The following is an 18,755-nucleotide window of genomic DNA, read 5'->3' on the forward strand; positions in this document are numbered from 1 at the left end:
TGGGGTCTCCTTTGGTTGCAGTGGGTGATTATGATTCCTTCGGTGCCTTCTCGTAGCTTCGCCCTCCACTAAGCGTTGCAGAACCACCTTCTTGGCATCAGCAATTCATTTCAGCTGGGGAGATGTGCTCAGTGCCTATTTTATTAGGTACATCCTGCACCTAACGAAGTGATCATTGAGAGTGTGTTCATGGTTCTTCTGCTCCTGTAGCTCGTCCAGTAAAGCTTCAGCATGTTGTGAATTCAGAGATACTCTTCTGCACACCACTGTTGTAATATGAGGTGTTTAGAGTTACTGTTGCTTTTCTGTCAGCTTGAACCAGTCTGGCCATTCTCCTCTGACCTCTCATTATCAAGGCCTTTTCACCCACAGAACTGCCACTCTCTGGATTTTTTTTGTTTGTTTTTCACACCATTCTCTGTAAACTAGAAACTGTTGTGTGTGAAAAACCCAGGAGATCGCAGTTTCTGAAATACTCAAACCACCAACAATCATTCCACAGTCAAAGTCACGTAGATCCCGTTTCTTCCCCATTCTGATGTTTGGTCTGAACAAGAACTGAACCTCTTGACCATGCCTGCATGCTTTTATGCATTGAGTTGCTGCCACACGATTGGCTGATTAGCTATTTACATTAATGGACAGGTGTACCTAATAAAGTGGCCACTGAGTATATTTGATGAGATATATTTTTCAGACTTTACCTGAAAGAACTGAAGAGGGAGACTGAAGAAACCAACAAAGATTTGACAGTTTGAAAAGCTTTGTACATGCTGTGTTGTACAATGATCAGAAACTTTAGAACCTGATACTAGAAGCAGATTAATACATTCAGGTGAATCAGAGCACTTCTCAGCTTTTTATTCCATCTGGAATTTTCTTATCAGATTTTTGAGGCTCTGAGAATAAACTTACTCTCCCTCGGACCAATTTGAAATATTTGCTTCAGAGTCATTCAAGTGTGATTAATTTTCTTCATTATAGTTAGATAAGAGGACTGGAATATAAAAGCAAGGATGTAATATTGAGAATTTATAAAGCACTGGTGAGGCCTCACTTGGAGTATTGTGAGGAGTTTTGGACCGCTTATCTTAGAAAGGATATGCTGACATTGGAGAGAGTTCTCAAAAATGATTCTGGGTATAAAAAGTTTATCGTATGAGGAACATTTGATGGTTCTGGATGGGTACTCACTGGAAATTCAGAATGGGGTGGGGTGTTGGTGGGTGGGGGAATCTCACTGAAACCAATTGAATATTGAAAAGCCTTGATAGAGTGGATGTAGAGAGGGTTTTTCCTATGTTGGGGGAGTCTAGACCAAAGGACACAGCCTCAGAATAGAGAGACGTCTATTTAGAATGGAGATGCGGCCCAAAATTTTTATATGTATTTCAAAATATCCCTTTTTTTTAACTACGAAGTTTTTCAATCAGGTTGACTCTATTATTTCATCTTTTGTTTGGAATAATAAAAGACCAAGAATTGGTAAATATCATTTACAAAAATTTAAAAAAGATGGGGATCTTGCTTTGCCCAATTTAAGAATGTATTATTGGGTTGTTAATATATGTTACATGGGTTTTTGGTTATATTGGGCTGATAGAAATGAATGACCACCTTGAGCTGATTTGGAATTGAATGCTGTGAAACAGTTTCACTTAACATTATTAGTTGCTTCTCTACCTGTACAACTGGCCAAAATTACTAATTTTATATTTATATCCTGTGATTAAGCAGTCATTACGAATTTGGTTCCAGTTTTGTAATTTTTTTAATCACAAAAAAATTAGAATTTTTAGTTTAATTATTCAAAATTATTTATTTAAACCTTCATTAAGTGATCCTACCTTTCTTCTTTGGAGGAATAAAGGAGCTTATTCCTTCACAGATATGTTCCAAGATGGCCGATTGATGTCTTTTGAGAAATTAATAACTAAATACTCTCTCTCGTATTCACTTTTCCTGCAATATCTTCAGGTCAGACACTTCTTACAAAAATACTTAAGTAATTTTCCATATATACAAGATCCTGACCTGTTAGATATTACTTTAAAAATGAATCCTTTAGTGAGGGGTTTTATTGGGAAATCTTATAATTTATTGTTACAACAGCACAATTACCCTTCACTTAAGATTAAGCAAGATTGGAGAGAGAGCTTAACATGACCCTGATAACAGAAGATTGGTTGCGAATTTTGAAGTTGGTTAACTCTTCTTTGATTTGTGCCAATCACTCTTTAATTCAATTTAAAATTGTACATTGTTACTATTTGACAAAGGAGAGACTGTCTAAAATGTTTCCTAATGTTGATAGTCAGTGTGACAGATGTAAAACCGAGACAGCCACATTGATACATATGCTTTGGTCATGTTCTGTATTGAAACATTTTGGAAGTCTATTTTCTCTACAATTTCTAAAGTTTTAAAAATTAATTTACAACCTAATAAGTTGACAGTTTTATTTGGTATAATCCCTCAATATATTTATGGTATTTCTCCATCAGACCAACATGTAATTGTATTTGTTACATTATTGGCCAGAAGTGCTATTCTGCTGAAATGGAAAGATGCTTCTGCTCCTACTTTGATACAATGGTTTTCTCAAGTGATGTTATGTCTTTGGAGAAAATCAGAAGTCGAACTTTTGATCCTGGATTTGATTTTGAGAAAAGATGGGGTTCGTTTGCCCGCTACTATAATCTGATTTGAGTTAATTAATATGGTTTCCTTCTGATTTTTCTTTAAGTGGATTTGAGTTGGTGGATTGATGGTTTTTTTAATGGAAGCTTGTATGATGTATAGCTCCGGGGTTGTGCTCCCAATGTTTTTTTTCAGTTAGTATGGGGTTTTTTTTAAGTTAGTAGGGGTTTTTTTACCTTTTTCTTTCAAAAAAAAATATTCTTAACACTTTATTTTTTCTTATTATTATTGATATATTGCTTAGCTTTGTTAATCAGTTATTTGCTAATTTAACTCCTTATTGTACATAATGACATATTGAAGTAATGTATCTTTTTTTGTTAATCTTCAATAATAGTTAATAAAATGATTTTAAAATGAAAATAAAAATGAGATGCGGAGGGATTTCTTCAGCCAGAGAGTGGTGAATCCGAGGAATTTGTTGCCACGGGTGGCTGTGGAGACCAGGTCATTTGGGTATATTTAAGGCAGAGGTTGATAGATTCTTGATTGGTCAGGGCATGAAGGGATTCAGGGAGAAGGCAGGAGATTGGGGCTGAGAGAGAAATGCACCAGCCATGACAAAATGGCAAAGCAGACTCGTTGGGCCAAATGGTCTATTCCTGCTCCTTTATTTGATAGTCTTATGATCTCATATTTGAACATAGAATATAGAATTACCGTGGTGCCTAATCCTGTGATTAGGCTAGCGTTACATAGGTCAGTTGCTGGGCGGCGTGGCTCATTGGACCAGAAGGGCCTGTTCTGTAAATAAAACATTACAGGACACTACAGGCCCTTTGGACAATGAAGTTATGCTGACTTTTTAACCAATTCCACAATTACCCTAACCCTTTCCTCCCATACAGCCCATAACTGTACATTTTTCTTTCATCCTTGTGCCTATCTTAGGGTCTCTTAAAGAACACAAATGTATCTGCTTTTACCACCACCCCTTGCAGGCATTCTACACACCCACCACTCCCTCTGTAAACCCCTGTCGTCACCCTTATACTTTCCTCCAATCACTTTAAAAGGATGTCCTCACATTATATCTGGAACCATTAGCTCAATACATCAGACAAAATGAAGATATCAGGGGAATTACTATTAAAGGGACAGAGCATAAATTGGCTTGTTACGCAGATGACATTTTGATCTATCTAGGGCAACCAATATACTCTTTACTTAAATTGATGCAATCCTTTGAACAATATGGTCAATTATCAGGATACAAGATCAACATAGATAAAACCCAATTACTTTCATATAACTATAGCCCACCAAGAGAAATTGAAAGTAGATATCCCTGGGCATGGCAAACAGATTTGGCAAAATTATCAGCCTTTATATAAAAAAATTAAGGAAGATGTGGCAAGATGGAACCTGATTCCTTTTTTCAGTCTCTGTTCAAGGATTGAGTCTATTAAAATGAATATACTGCCCAGACTGTTATATCTCTTTCAGACCCTTCCAATAGAGATTAATTAAAATCAATTTAATGAATGGAACAAGATGGTATCAAGGTATATTTGGCAGGGTAAAAGGCCTAGAGTTTATCTCAAAACTTTGCAATTAGCAAAGGAAAAGGGGGAATGGGGCTTGCCTTCTCTTAGAGATTATTATTTTGCAGCACAGTTGAGAGCTGTGATATGTTGGTGCAGCCCATCATATGACGCTCAATGGAAAAACATTGAGGAATGGCTACTTCCCATCCCCATACAAGCAATTTTGGCTGATAACAACCTGCAAAGGTACATAAATACTATTGATAACCCATGGGTGAAATTGACTCTTAAAATATGGAAAACCACTATAAAAGAATATAATCTAGAGGGAGATATTGCAATTCTTAAATGGTGTGCATATATCTCTGATTTTACACCAAATAAATTGGATGCTAGATTTAAGGACTGGACAGCTAACGGAATAACAGTTCTTTGCAACATAATGAAAGAAGGAACACTGTTCAGTTTTGAAATGCTTAAAGAGAAACACTTATTAGAAAAACAAGATTTTTATCGGTATTTACAGATGCGACAATATGTTAATAAGATGCTTAAAAATGTAACCAAGGCAAATACATGCTTGATAGAGCTCTTTAGAAAAGCATATAATTCAGATAATGGTAGTAGAATCATTTCAAGCATGTATAAGGGGTTGTCAAATCTTAAAACACATTCGACTTCATACATTAAAACAAAATGGGAGAAGGAAGGAGGGATAATTATATCTGAGGAAGAATGGACAACGATATGGAGATATCAATGGAAGTGTACCAATTCACAGAAATGGAGGGAGCTTGGATGGAAAAACTTGATAAGATATTTTATTACACCCTCTCAGAAATCCCGTTATGATAGTAACCTCCCTGTTTGCTGGAGAAATTGTGGAAATCAAAATGCAAATCATTATCATATTTTTTGGGACTGCTCTGTTATCAAAAACTATTGGAGGGGGATACACAATGCCCTACAAGACATCTTTAAATTTGAAATACCCTTGGAGAGTAAGACCATATATTTTGGATATATACCTCAAGAATAGTTAAAAGGAGATAAATATTTAATGAATATACTGTTGGTGGCTGGTAAAAAGACTCTTACTAAGAAATGGTTATCACAGGAGAGCCCAACTTTAAATACATAGATGGAAATTACAATGGACATTTACAAAATGGAGAAGATAACAGCATCTGTTAATCATAAGCTGAAACAATTTGATTCATACTGGGAAAAATGGTTTAACTACATAATGCACTTTGTGGAGATTTTGTGATATATATGATTATATGATGTATATGTACAATGTCTGAAATACATCTTATGGAAATGTTTGTTTGATGAACTTCAATAAAAAAAATTACGAAAAAAAAGAAATGACAGCTGAGATGGTGGAGCCATTGATGAAGAGCTATCAGTAGAGCCTCGAGCTATGGGACATAACTACAAGTTCAGTGCTGGTTATTTAAATCCGAGATACATAAACAATTCTTCTCAAAGAGGGTGGTGAACCTCTGGAATTCTCTGCTCTGGTGGGTGGAGGAAGCTTGATTATCAGAAGTGTTTAAAGTGGAGATGGATAAATATTGAGGAACAGAAGAGTATGAAGAAGAGGTCAGCATAGATTAGACATGATCACAGAGAACAACAGGGCAGGCTTAAGGTGCCTGAGGAGTTGCTCCTGTTCTTACTCCTTCTGTTCTTGCGACACTGAACAAAATCAAAGCTGTAACAAGACTTTTCTCCACACAGCAACACACACTCAATTCCCTTTAAAGCCCTGGCATGCCATCCCTTCGGTGCTGGTGACTTGTCTGCTTGAGTCTCCTAAATTCTCCGGTTCTTTGTCCCTTCTACCTGTTGGGTGGCATGGTTAGCACAACACTTTACAGTACCAACAACCAGGGTTCAGTTCCCACCACTGCCTGTAAGGAGCCTGTACGTTCTTCCTGTGACCACATGGGTTTCCTCCGGCTCCGGTTTCCTCCCACAGTCCGAAGACGTACCACTTGGTAGGTTAATTGGTCATTGTAAATTGTCCTGTGATTAGGCTAGGGTCAAACTGGGGCTGCAGTGCAGCACAGCTGGAAGGACTGGAAGGGCCAGTTCCTCGCTGTATCTCAATAAATAGAATAGATAAAATGCTGGAGGAACTCGGCTGGTCAGGCAGCATCTGTTGAAATGAATAAACAGTTGATATTTCAGGCTGAGATCCTTCACACACCATTTGTACCACAAAATGGAAATAAAAGAAAAAGAGAGATTAGCTTTATTTGTCATATGTATGTGGAAACATCAAAACTTACAGTGAAACGTGTCATTTGCATCAAATCAAATTAAATCAGTGAGGATTGTGTTGGGGGCAACCTGCAATTGCCACTACACTTACGGTGCCAACACAGCAAGCCCACAACTTACTAGCCCCGACCCATACATCTTTGGAATGTGTGGGGGTGCGGGGAACTGGGGAGACACCTTGCAGATAGCAGCAGGAGTTGATCCCCAGTCTTACCGCTGGCACTGTAAGATGGTGTGCCCATATGGCAACCTCACCCACCTGTGATAGCACACCTAGGCTGCAAAGTGTCCAAGATACACTCATGTCTCACCTAATCTCAGATCCTGTGCTGTTATCTAAACACCTCATCAGGCCATGGACACTAACAGAACATGTTACAGACGTTACTCAGAAAGGCCAAAGTCTATAAAACTGATGGTCTTGTGATTCCTAGGAAGAAATGCTGCTTTATAAAACTCTAGTTAGACCACACTTGAAATAGTGTGTTCAGTTCTGATCACCTTATTATAGGAAGGATGTGGAAGTTCTGGAGAGGGTCCAGAGGAGATTTACCAGGTTGCTGACCAGATTAGAGAGCATGTATTTTATGGATAGGTTGAGTGAGCTAGGACTTTTCTCTTTGGAGCAAAGGAGGATGGGAGGTGACTTGATAGAAGCGTATAAGATGATAAGAGGAATAGACAGAGTGGAAAGCCAGGGACTTTTCGCTGGGTAGAAATGGCTAATACAAGAGGGCATAATTTTAAGGTAATTAGGCGACAGTATAGGGGAGATGTCCGAGGTACGTTTTTTATTCAGACAGTGGTGAATGCATGAAACATTCTGCCAGGGGTGATGGTAGAGGCAGATAAATTAGGGATATTTAAGAGACTCTTAGATAGGCACATGGATGATAGAGAAATGGAGGGAAGGGTTAGATTGATCTTGGAGTAGGTTCAAAGGGTGGCACGATATTGTGCTGAACACTGTAGGCATGGAATATTTGGTGACACTTTCAGAGTACCCCAGTACACCTTTGAGTATGTTATTTGTTCATGCAAATGATGTATTTCACAGTATGTTTCGATGTATGTGAGATAGATGGATGGATAAATCAGATCTGTCTCATCCGCTGAGTTCCTCTGGCAGTTTTTTCCTTTACCGGAGGTATCTAATAAAGTGGCCACGAAGTACATATACAATTTCCTTGTGAAAACTGCTGATGTATCAACTTCCATTATGCTTTCTGATCATGTAGAGCTTACTGTAATGATTTACAGTGCTGACGACCAGTGATCAGAGATCAGGGTTCAATTTCCACCAGCGTCTGAAAGGAGTTTGACATTCTCCCTGTGACTGCGTAGGTTTCCTGTGGGTACTCCGGACACCCCTCTCATTCCACAGATGTACAGGTTAGGGTTAATAAGTTGTAGGCATGCTATGTTGGTGCCGGAAGCATGATGACACATACGGTCTGCCCCCAGCGAATCCTCGCTGATTTAATTTGATTTGACACAAACAATATTTTCACTGTATGTTTCAATGTTTCCATAAGGTATAGGAGCAGAATTAGGCCATTCAGCCCATCAAATCTGTTCTGCAATTCTTTCAAGGCTGATTTATTATGCCGTTCAACCCTATTCTCCTGCCTTATTGTAGCCATTAATGCCCTTAATAATCAAGAACCTATCAACCTCCACTTTAAGTATATCAATGTCTTGGCCTCCACAGCCATCTGTGGCAATGAATTCAACAGATTCACCACCCCTAGCTAAAGAAATTCCTCTTCCAAGGGGGATGTACATGTTTTGATATAACTTGACAAATAAAGCTAATCATTTATTGCTTGTCTAATGTTTGAAGCAGCCCTCATTTCTGATTTGTCTTCAAACGTTGTGTTTTCATAGAGAAGATGAGTCTGCTGCAACTGTTCATGAAGCCATAGCCAGTTTGGAATGAAACAACAAGATGTAGGAAGCTAAAGGGTCCAAGAAGCTAAAGGCAAGGAAAAGAACCAAGCCTGCCAATTGACAGCTGACTACTGTGGAGGAGAGCTTGCATGGTCACAGACTCTGAGAAGCTGCTGGCCGTGATCGAGTCCACCAAAGAAAATTTACCCAGGTACAAGCCTGCTGAAGCTTAGACGGGCAGATATGGTTATGTTTAATTCAAGATATTAACTATAGAGTCATAGAACACTACATCACAGGAGCAGGGTTCTGTGGCCATCTAGCCCGTGCCCAACTATTAATCTTTATTTATTTATATTTATTTAGAGATAGAGTGCTGAACAGGCCCTTCCAGCTCAATGAGCTGCATCACCTAGTAACACATCTATCTAACCCTGGCCTAATCACAGAACAACTTGCAAAGACCAATTAACCTACTAACTGTGGGATGAAGCCAGAACCATTACAAGAACCAGTTAACTTACTAACTGGTACGTCTTTAGACTGTGGGAGGAAACTGGACTGACTATGGGAAGGATGTACAAACTTCTTGCAGAGGATGCAAGAAATGAAATGCAAGCTCAGCCCCCTGAGCTGTATTAGCATTACCCCAGCAGGACACCCCAGTCCCAGTGACCTGCTCCCAGAACGCAACTCTCGGGTTATAGTTATAAGATTAATTCTCTTACAACATCTATTCTGGAATGCATTTTATGTCCTTACATCTAAGTAAGGAAGGAGGTGTCTCCTCATTTTCCTTTCAGAGTAACCCAAAGTCACAGTAACATAAAAAGTGATTGGAATTCAGTTCCGGCCACTGTCTTTAAGGAGTTTGTACATTCTCCCCGTAGATGGGTGAGATTCCTCTGGGTGCTCTGGTTTCCTCCCACAGTCCAAAGGCACACAGGTTCGGGTTAGTGAGTTGCGATGGCGCTGGAAGAATGGTGACAGTTGTGGGTGGCTCTCGCTGATTGGATTTGATGTGAATGACACATTTCATTGTATATGTGACAAATAAAGCTAATCTCTAATGAGAAGAGGGCATGGGCTAGAAAGTGAGGGTCCTTAATGATAGATAAATATATAGACACAAGAAATTCTGTAGATCCTGGAAATCCAAAGCAACAGATAGAAAATGCTGGAGGAATTCAGCAGGTCAGGCAGCAGCATTTTCCGTCTGTTGCTTTGGATTTCCAGGATCTACAGAATTTCTTGTGTTTATATATTTATCAATCATTAAGGACCCTCAATTTCTAGCCCATGCCCTCTTCTAGTTAGAGATAAGCTTTATTTGTCATAAATAAAGCTCATCTTTAAGCTGATCACACGCAGTAACGTGTGGTTATTTGAGTTACTGTCACTTTCCTGTCAGCTTGAACCAGCCTGGCCATTCTCCTCAGAACTCTCTCATTAACAAGGTGTTTTCACCCATAGAGCTGCCACTCACTTTGTTTTGTTTTCACACCACTCTCTATAAACTCTGGAGACTGGTGTGTGGGAAAATCCCAGGAGATCAGCAGTTTCTGAGATACTCAAACCACCCTGTCCACGGTCAAAGTCACTTAGATCACATTTATTCCCCATTCTGATCTTTGGTCTGAACAACAACTGAACCTCCTGTCCATGTCTGTGAGCTTTTATGCATTGAGTTGCTGCCATAGTTTAGATATTTGTATTCATGAGCAGGTATACAGGCAGATGTAATAAAGTGGCCACTGAGTATATTTAAATACAGATGGTTCCCGCCAGTGCTGGGATATTTATTTATTTCGAGATACTGTGCAGAGGAGGCCCTTCTGGCCCTTCGAGTCACACTGCCCAGCAACCACACAACCCCAATTGAACCCTAACCTAATCACAGGACAATTTACAATGACCAAAGTTCAAAGTAAATTTATTATAAGTGGTATGTACATCACCATATACAACCTTGAGATTCATTTTCTTGCAGACATTCACATTAAATTCAAGAACTATATTGGAATCGATGAAAGACCACACACAACAGGACAGGCAAACAACCAGTGTGCAAAAAACAACAAAATGTGCAAATAGAAAGAAACAGACATAATGATCATTAATAAATAAGCAATAGATATCAAGAACATGAGATGTAGAGTCCTTGAAAGTGAGTCCATGGGTTGAGGGAACAGTTCAATGATGGGGCGGGTGAAATTGAGTGAAATTATCCCCTCTGGTTTTCAATAGTCTGATGGTTGAGGGGTAATAACTCTTCCTGAACCTGGTGGTGTGAATTCTGAGGCTCCTGTACCTTCCTTATGATGGCAGCAATGAGAAGAGAGCATGGCCTGTGTGTTGGGGTCCCTGATGATAGATGCTGCTTTCCTGCACTTCATGTAGATGTGCTCAATGGAGGGGATATCTTTACCCGTGATGAACTGGGCTGTATCCAATACTTACTGTAGGATTTTCCTTTCAAGGGTATTGGTGTTTCCATCCCAGGCTATGATACAACCAGTCAGTGTACTCTCCACCACACATCTTTAGAATATTGTCAAAGTATCAGATGTCATGCCAAATCTTCACAAACTTGTAAAGTCATAGAGGCACTCCCATGATTTCTTCATAATTGCACTTATGTGCTGTGCTCAGGACAGATCCTCTGAAATGATAACAGTGAGGAATTTTAATTTGCTGACCATCTCCACCTCCAATCCTCCAATCAGGACTGGCTGATAGACCTCCGGGTTTCCTCCTCCCGAAGACAATAATCAGCTCCGTGGACTGCCTGATATTGAGTGAGAGGTCGTTGCTGTGTTATCACTCAGCCATATTTTTAATCTCCCTCCTATATGCTGATTCATCACCACCTTTTTTTCGGCCATCGACAGTGGTATTGTCAGCAAACTTGAATATGGCATTGGAGCTCAGTTAATCCACAATCATAAGTGTAAAGCAAGTAGAGCAGGGCGCTGAGCATGCAGCCTTGTGGTGCACCTGTGCTGATGGAGATTGTGGAAGAGATTTTGTTGCCACTTTGAATTGTATGGGGTCTGCAAGTGAGGAAACTGAAGATCCAATTGCGCAAGGAAGTACTGAGGCCAAGATCTTGAAGCTTATTGATTAATTTTGAGGGGATGATAGTATTGAGTGCAGCTGTAGTCAATAAAGAACATCCTGATGTATGCATCTTTGCTGTCCAGATGTTCCAGAGTTGAGTGAAGAGCCAGTGAGATGGCATTTGCAGTGGTGGATCTGTTGAGCCAGTAGGCAAATTGGAGAGGATTGAAATCACTTCTCAGGAGAAATTCATGTGTTTCATTACCAGCCTCTCAAAACACTTCGTCACTGTGGATGTAAGTGCAACTGGGTGATAGTCAATGAGGCAGGTTACCACGTTGTTGTTAGGCACCGACTGGTATAATTCAAGCATGCTAGAAACAGGTGGGTCCTCAGACCGCTGAAGTGAGAGGTTAGAGATATCAGTGAGCAGTCCAGCTGGTGTTCAGCCAGGTCCATTGCTTTCCATGGGTTCACCCTCGTGAAGGATGCTCTTATATTGGCCTCAGAAACTGAAATCATAGGGTCCTCAGCAGCTGTGGGAGTTTGTGATGGTACCTCCAGTTTTTGATGGTCAAAGGAAACATAAAAGACATCGAGCTCATCTGGAAGTGAAGCCCTGTTGTCATATATGTCACTTGTTTTCACTTTGTAGGAGGTGATAGCATTCAAGCCCTGCCACAGCTGTTGAGCATCGTTCAGTGATTCAGGTTTGGTTCGGAATTGTCACTTCACCCATGAGATGACTTTCCGGAGATCGTACCTGGACTGCTTGTATCTTACATGGTCACTAGACCTGAACGCCTCTGATCTGGCCCTCAGCAGATTGTGGATCTCATGGTTCATCAGGGCTTCTGGTTGAGGAAGATTCTGAATGATTATGTGGGGTCATACTGGTCTACACTGTTTTTATAAAGCCTATGAGAACCATGGTGGATTCATACAGATCCACTGAGGAGTCCTTGAACATGGCCCAGTCCATGACTGAAAGAGCCACTCCTCTGCCTCTTCATTGTCCTTAACTCTGGAGCCTTGCTCTTTAGCCTCTTGCCTGTATACTTGCCTGTATAAGGGTAGCCAAGTGAAATACAGTATGACCAAATTACCTACCGGAGCACACAGAGATACCCATGCAGTTACTGGGGAGGATATATAGGGTCCCCTTAAGAATAGTGCTGGAATTGAACTCCGAACTCTGGAACTCCCCGATCTGTTACAGCATCGCACCAACGCCTACTTGAGGTCACGCAAACCATCGCCATTAATCCAATTAGTACATTTGTGTGAGACCTCCACCAATTTTGGTGGACTTTTGACATTTAGTCCTTCAGCGATTCTTGAAGTTGTTTGTTTTTAAATTTATTTTATTTTATTGAGACACAGTGAAGAGTAGGCCCTTCCAGCCCTTTGAGCTGCGCTGCTCAGCAAGCAATTTTTGACCTTTTATCTTAGAAAGGATGTGCTGAAACTGGAGAAGGTTTAAAAGAGGTTCACAAAGATGATTCCAGGATTGTATGGCTTGTCATATGAAGAGCATCTGATGGTTCTGGGCGTATATTACTTGAATTCAGGGGTGACCTAATTGAAACCTATTGAATAGTGAAAGGCCTTGATAGAGTGGATGTGGAGAGGATGTTTCCTGTGGTGGGAGAGTCTCAGATCAGAGGACACAGCCTCATAATAGAGGGGCGTTCTTTTAGAATGGAGATGAGGAGGAATTTCTCTAGCCAGAGAGTGGTGAATTTGTTGAATTCTTTGCCACAGGCAGATGTTGAGGCCGAGCCTTTATGTATATTTGAGGCAGAGGTTGAGAGATTCTTGACTGGTCAGGGCATGAAAGGGTACGGGGAAAAGGTAGGAGATTGGGGGAAAATTGGATCAACCATGATAAAATGATGGAGCAGTCTCAATGGGCCAAATGGCCTAATTCTGCTCCTATATCTTGCAGTCTTACAGTCTAACCCCTAACTTAACTCTAGCCTAATCACATGACAATTTACAATGACTGATTAACCTACCAGTGAGTACGTCTTTGGACAGTGGGAGGAAACCGGAGCACCTGCAGAAAACCCAGGTGGTCATGGGTGAACATACAAACTCCTCACAGACAGCGGCGGGAAATGGCTTGCACCAGGAGCACTGATACTAACAAAGATCATGGAGCACTACAGCACTGTATAGGCTCTTCAGCCCACAATGTGGTACCAACCACTTAACCTGCTCTAAGATCAATCTAACCCTTCCCTCCTATATGGACCTCCATCTTTCTATCATCCATGTGCCTATCTAAATCTCTTAAATTTCCCTAATGTATCTGCCTCAATTACCAGTCCAGCAGTGGATTCCACACTTGCACCACTCTGTGTTTGAAGAAAACCTAGCTCTGACATCGTCCCCCTGTACTTTCCTCCAAGAAGGTAATTACACAGTACACAGCCTTGGTGATGTCTCTTAAAATTATGCCCCCTTGTATTAGCCCTTTCCGCTCTGGCAAAAAATCTCTGGCTATCCACTCTGTCAATGCCTCTTATCATCTTGTACACCTCTATCAGGTCACCTCTCCACCTCTCAGCCTGCTTTACGCCAAAGAGAAAAGTAGGAGTCTAAGCAGGGGCACACTCCAATCAGGGAGGAAGCGACAAGCTACATCACTGCATAGTGCAGAAATGGTGGACAGGAAGGCTCTTCAATGGATAGTGAAATCCATCAGACACATCACTAGCACCAGCCTACCCACCAACAAGGACATATAGACAGAAAGATGCCAGAAAAGGGCCAGTGACATCATGAAGGATCCCACCCATCCTGCACATGGACTGTTTGTCCCATTCCCATCAGGGAGGAGGTTATATGGCATCCACACCAGGACCACCAGACTCAAATACAGTTACTTTCCCCAAGCAGTGAAGCTGATCAACACCTGCTCTCACTAACCCATTGATGCACCATCAATAACTCTAGGAGACTGGAAGTGAACGATAGACTTTTATTAACAGTGAAAAGGGAGCACAACCATGTTGAAGACTGAGGGAGGAGCAGTGCCCCAATTGCCTTTATACAGGGGTCTGTGGGAGAAGCCACAAGAGCAGTCAGCAGAGGGGTGTGTCCAGACAGGTATACATAGTTTACCACACCCACCCCTCCACACCTCCAACCACCACCACCTTATCATTTCCTGTCAGAGTCACCTTATGTACAGACACTCCTGTGCCTAGCATCACTTTACGGACATACAATCAATCTTCGTATATAAGCTATCTTATGTATTTATATTTATTGTGTTTTATGGTTTTATTATTATTGTGTTCTTTATCTTATTGTGTTTTTTTGTGCTACACAGATCCGGAGTAACAATTATTTCATTCTCCTTTACACTTGTGCACTGGCAATGACATTGAACATTGAATCTTAAGTCCTGAAAAGCCCTATGGAGTGAAGTTCCACGTTCCTGTCGCAGTTTGTTGTTTTGCTCCTCGTTAAATAGACTGGGATCTTCTAAACAACTATAGTGTGCTCAGCAGATCTGTGGCATCTTGCGATATGCTTAGACAGCACTTGTGGGACACTGGCATTGAGGGAAAGATAATCATTGTCCCCACTACGAGCTCTCACTTGTGCTTCCGATGTCCCCGAACCACAGGGGAGATGCATCCGGAGCAAATCCACAGGCCTTTTTCAGCACATTATTCTCTACTTACTCAGAAGGAGCTGATTACATTTCTGCCTGAGTACACAGCCTCAGTGTTGTCTCTCAGGGGTATGAGCTAGATCACGTGGTATGTGCACAGGTGTCTGATACTGACAGGAGTTCAGTGATCACCCGAGTGCAGAGGGAGAGACGCAGAACCAGAATGAGCATTTCACTGGGTTTTAATAAGAACTGTTCAGAACAGAAGAAAATAATAAATACAAGACCAACAGGGCCACTAACTAAAAGCTAACACAGTCACTGCAGCTCAAAATCAGCAACTTAGAACTAAACTAATACCACTCCTTTAACAGCACCTATCTAATCTTTTTTCCTGGAACGTGGAAAGCAGAGAGTGTACTTATTGTTGAGCTTCAGTCGAAACTTGACAAGACTGAAGTGTACAAGATGATAAGAGGCTGAGATCAAATGGATAGCCCGAGACTTTTTCTCCCCCAGGGCAGAGATAGCTAATACCAGGAGACATAATTTTAAGGTGATTGGAGGAAGATATAGTGGGATGTCAAAGGTAGGTTTTTTACACAGAGAGTGGTGGGTGTGTGGAACACCCTGCTGGGGTGGTAGCAGAGGGAGATACATTAGGTACATTCAAGAGACTCTTAGATAGGTACTGATCACAAAGGACTTCAATGGGTGATTAGGATGTCATTAGGACTCAACTAACAAACCAGGAGACAATCTACAACTCACGATGCCTATGGCATGCTCGTTACATCATCATTAAAGATCCATCCTGTCCCAGACACTGTCTGTTCAATCACCTACCATCTGGTAGGAGATACAGAAACTTCTTAGCCAAGAGAGTTAGACTGAAGAACAGTTTCTTCTCAAGGGCTGTTGTGTAGCTGAATAATGCTCCACCCCAGCTTGCCAATGACCTTTGAGTTTTATGGACGATCAGTCACTTGTTGCAGGTAAATATGGGAATTTTTTTTAATTAAGCCATACTACATGCATTGTAAATATCTGTTTTGCTCAGACTGGCGTAGCACCACAATCTTGTTTCTTGAGCAATGACAATCAAGTTCTATTCTGTTCAATTAAAGATAGAAACATAGAGGGCTGTGTAATAGGGAAAGGTTAGATTGATCTCAGAGTAGGCTCAAAGGTTGGCACAACATTTTGGGCTGAAAAACCTGTACTATGTTGCAATGTTCTATGTTCTGTTTATGCCTGTTGGTTTATTATTGTCACATTTACCAGTGTGCAGAGAAAAGGTTGGTCTGCACACCGTTCATACAGATCCATTCATTACAATGGGCCTTGGAGGTAGTACATGGGCAAATAAAAGGAGTAGTTTCATTTGTCACACGTGCATCACAACATTGAAACATGCAGTGAAATATCGTCTTGGTCAAATCAGCGAGGATTGTGATGGGGTAGCCCACGAGTGTCACTGCTGTCTGTAAGGAGTTTGTATGTTCTCCCTGTGTCCTGGCTTTCCACCAGGTACTCCAGTTTCCTCCTATGGGTTAGGGTTAGTGAGTTGTGGGCATGCTACGTTGGTGCCAGAAGCATGGCGACACTCGTGGGCTGCCCCCAGCACGATACTCAGACTGCATCGGTCATTGATGTAAACAACATATTTCACTGTATGTTTCCACGTTTCAATATACACATGGAAAATAACGCTAATCATAGCTTTAATCTTTAATCTTTAATGCTCATCTTTTATCCTTATCTCTGCAGTTTCCTGCGGTCATGGGCAGAGCAGTTGCCATGACAACCCTTTATGCATTCAGATAGGATGCTTTCTGTAGTGCATCGAAATAATCACTAAATCACAGGTTGGCCATTTTATACAGATATGGAAGTACATACCTTCATAAAGAGGGCAGTGAACCTTTGGAATTTGCTGCTGAAGAGATGTGGGGGAGGAGCAGTCCTGTGCTTATTCAAGAACAAGAATGATAGACTTTAAATATTAAGTGAATTGAGGGTTATCAGAATCAGATTTATTAATGGCTACTCAGTGGCCACTTTATTAGGTACACCTATACACCTGAAAATATCTGATCAGCCAATCATCTGGCAGCAGCTCAATGCATAAAAGCATGCAGATGTGGTCAAGAGGTTTGGTTGTTGTTCAGATCAAACATCAGAATGGGGAGGGTATGTGATCTGAATGACTTTGATCGTGGAATGATTGTTGTTGCCAAACGGGTTGGTTTGAGTATCTCAGAAACTGCAGATCTCCTGGGAGTTACACACACAGCAGTCTCTAGAGTTTACAGAGAATGGTGCGAGAAACAAATAAAAACATCCAGTGAGCAGCAGTTCTGTGGGTGTAAATGCTTTGATAACAAGAGAGCTCAGAGGAGATTGGTCAGACTGGATCAAGCTGCCAGGAGGGCGATAGTAACTCAAATAACCACGTATTGCAACAGTGGTGTGTAGAAGAGCATCCCTGAATGCACAACACGTGGAACCTTGAAGTGGATGGGCTACAGCAGCAGAAGACCACGAACATGTACTCACTGGCCACTGAGTGTATGTTGCAAAAGTTGTTTTGTGGTAGCTGTACAATGCAAGACATAAGAAAACTATGATTTACAGATGATTAAATAGATGATGCAAATGAGGAATAGTGAGATAGTGTTCATGGACCATTCAGAAATCTAATAGTGGAGGAGTAGAAGCTCTTCCTGAAATGTTGAATTAATGTGGGAAAATGGAGCTGCGGTCATAAACCTACGGAAGGATAGAACAGGCACAAGAGGCAGAATGGCCTTCTCCTTCCTGACCCTTCTTAATTAACCTCCTTGCTGCCAGCATGTAGAAAACTGAAATTCAGTTTGACGAGTAGCTTGAGGCAAACTGACATAATGCAGTCAGAAATCCTGATCAAAACTCCAGTCAAACTGAGACCCAGAGGGCCCAAAGGATGGGGACTACATGAACACAAGAGATTCTGAAGGTGCTGGGAATCCTGAGTAATAAGCACAACGCACTGGGGGAGCTCAACAAATCAAGTAGCATCTGTTGAGGCCTTCCATCGGTCTGAATCAACCATGGATGTTGTGTCCTAGTTGTCTACATTGTTGGTGCAGTACTGCCAGTACATAAACCAGGGCAGTATGATATGGAGAGCAAGCTGTTCCCCATGCGGCATGCTCCCCCTCTCCAATGCAGCTGATGAATCGAAAGGAACAGCAGAGTTTGGCACCAGCAGTGTCACAGGATTTGCCAGTCAGTGTTGAACTCAACATAGAACTGCCTTGGGAACTCCAGCTCCAGATATTTTCTTAGGGTTTACTCTTGGAACGTTCCCTATGAATGGGTATAGCCACAAGGCAGCAGAGATTTGAGTTCAGAGTTTTCCTTCACCGATGTGAGCTGCCAACCATGGCTGACAAGTCCTATCTGCTGAAGTGACTGGTTTTAAGGAACCAGTAACCCATCCGTGCACCTTCTCCTATCAGTAGAAATGGTTCCGCCAGGCCTGGTAGCTAAGCCACATGTGAAGCCAGGAGCTGAACTTGGTTGTCAGAGGCTATTTGAGATGCACGCCAATGGGAGCATTTAATAGATAGTGAGGGTTTATCCCCACTACCTCCCCCAGGTGTCCCAACCTTAATGAACTGGCAACATCTATGGAGTGGAATAAACAGTCAATG

The 18,755-nt window shown here is 41.4% G+C and overlaps 1 protein-coding gene across 1 annotated transcript in view; it reads left to right on the forward strand.

Moving 5' to 3' along the window:
* mapk4 (mitogen-activated protein kinase 4) overlaps nt 1-18,755 on the forward strand; it is a 99,292-nt gene that overhangs the window by 5,434 nt on the left and 75,103 nt on the right. Inside the window, exon 2 of the mRNA XM_073064083.1 lies at nt 8,367-8,580. The gene's annotated coding sequence lies outside the window, so the exon portion shown is untranslated. The remainder of the gene's footprint in view (nt 1-8,366; nt 8,581-18,755) is intronic.

This window comes from Hemitrygon akajei, chromosome 13, assembly GCF_048418815.1.
Source record: "Hemitrygon akajei chromosome 13, sHemAka1.3, whole genome shotgun sequence".
Classification (NCBI taxonomy): Eukaryota; Metazoa; Chordata; class Chondrichthyes; order Myliobatiformes; family Dasyatidae; genus Hemitrygon; species Hemitrygon akajei.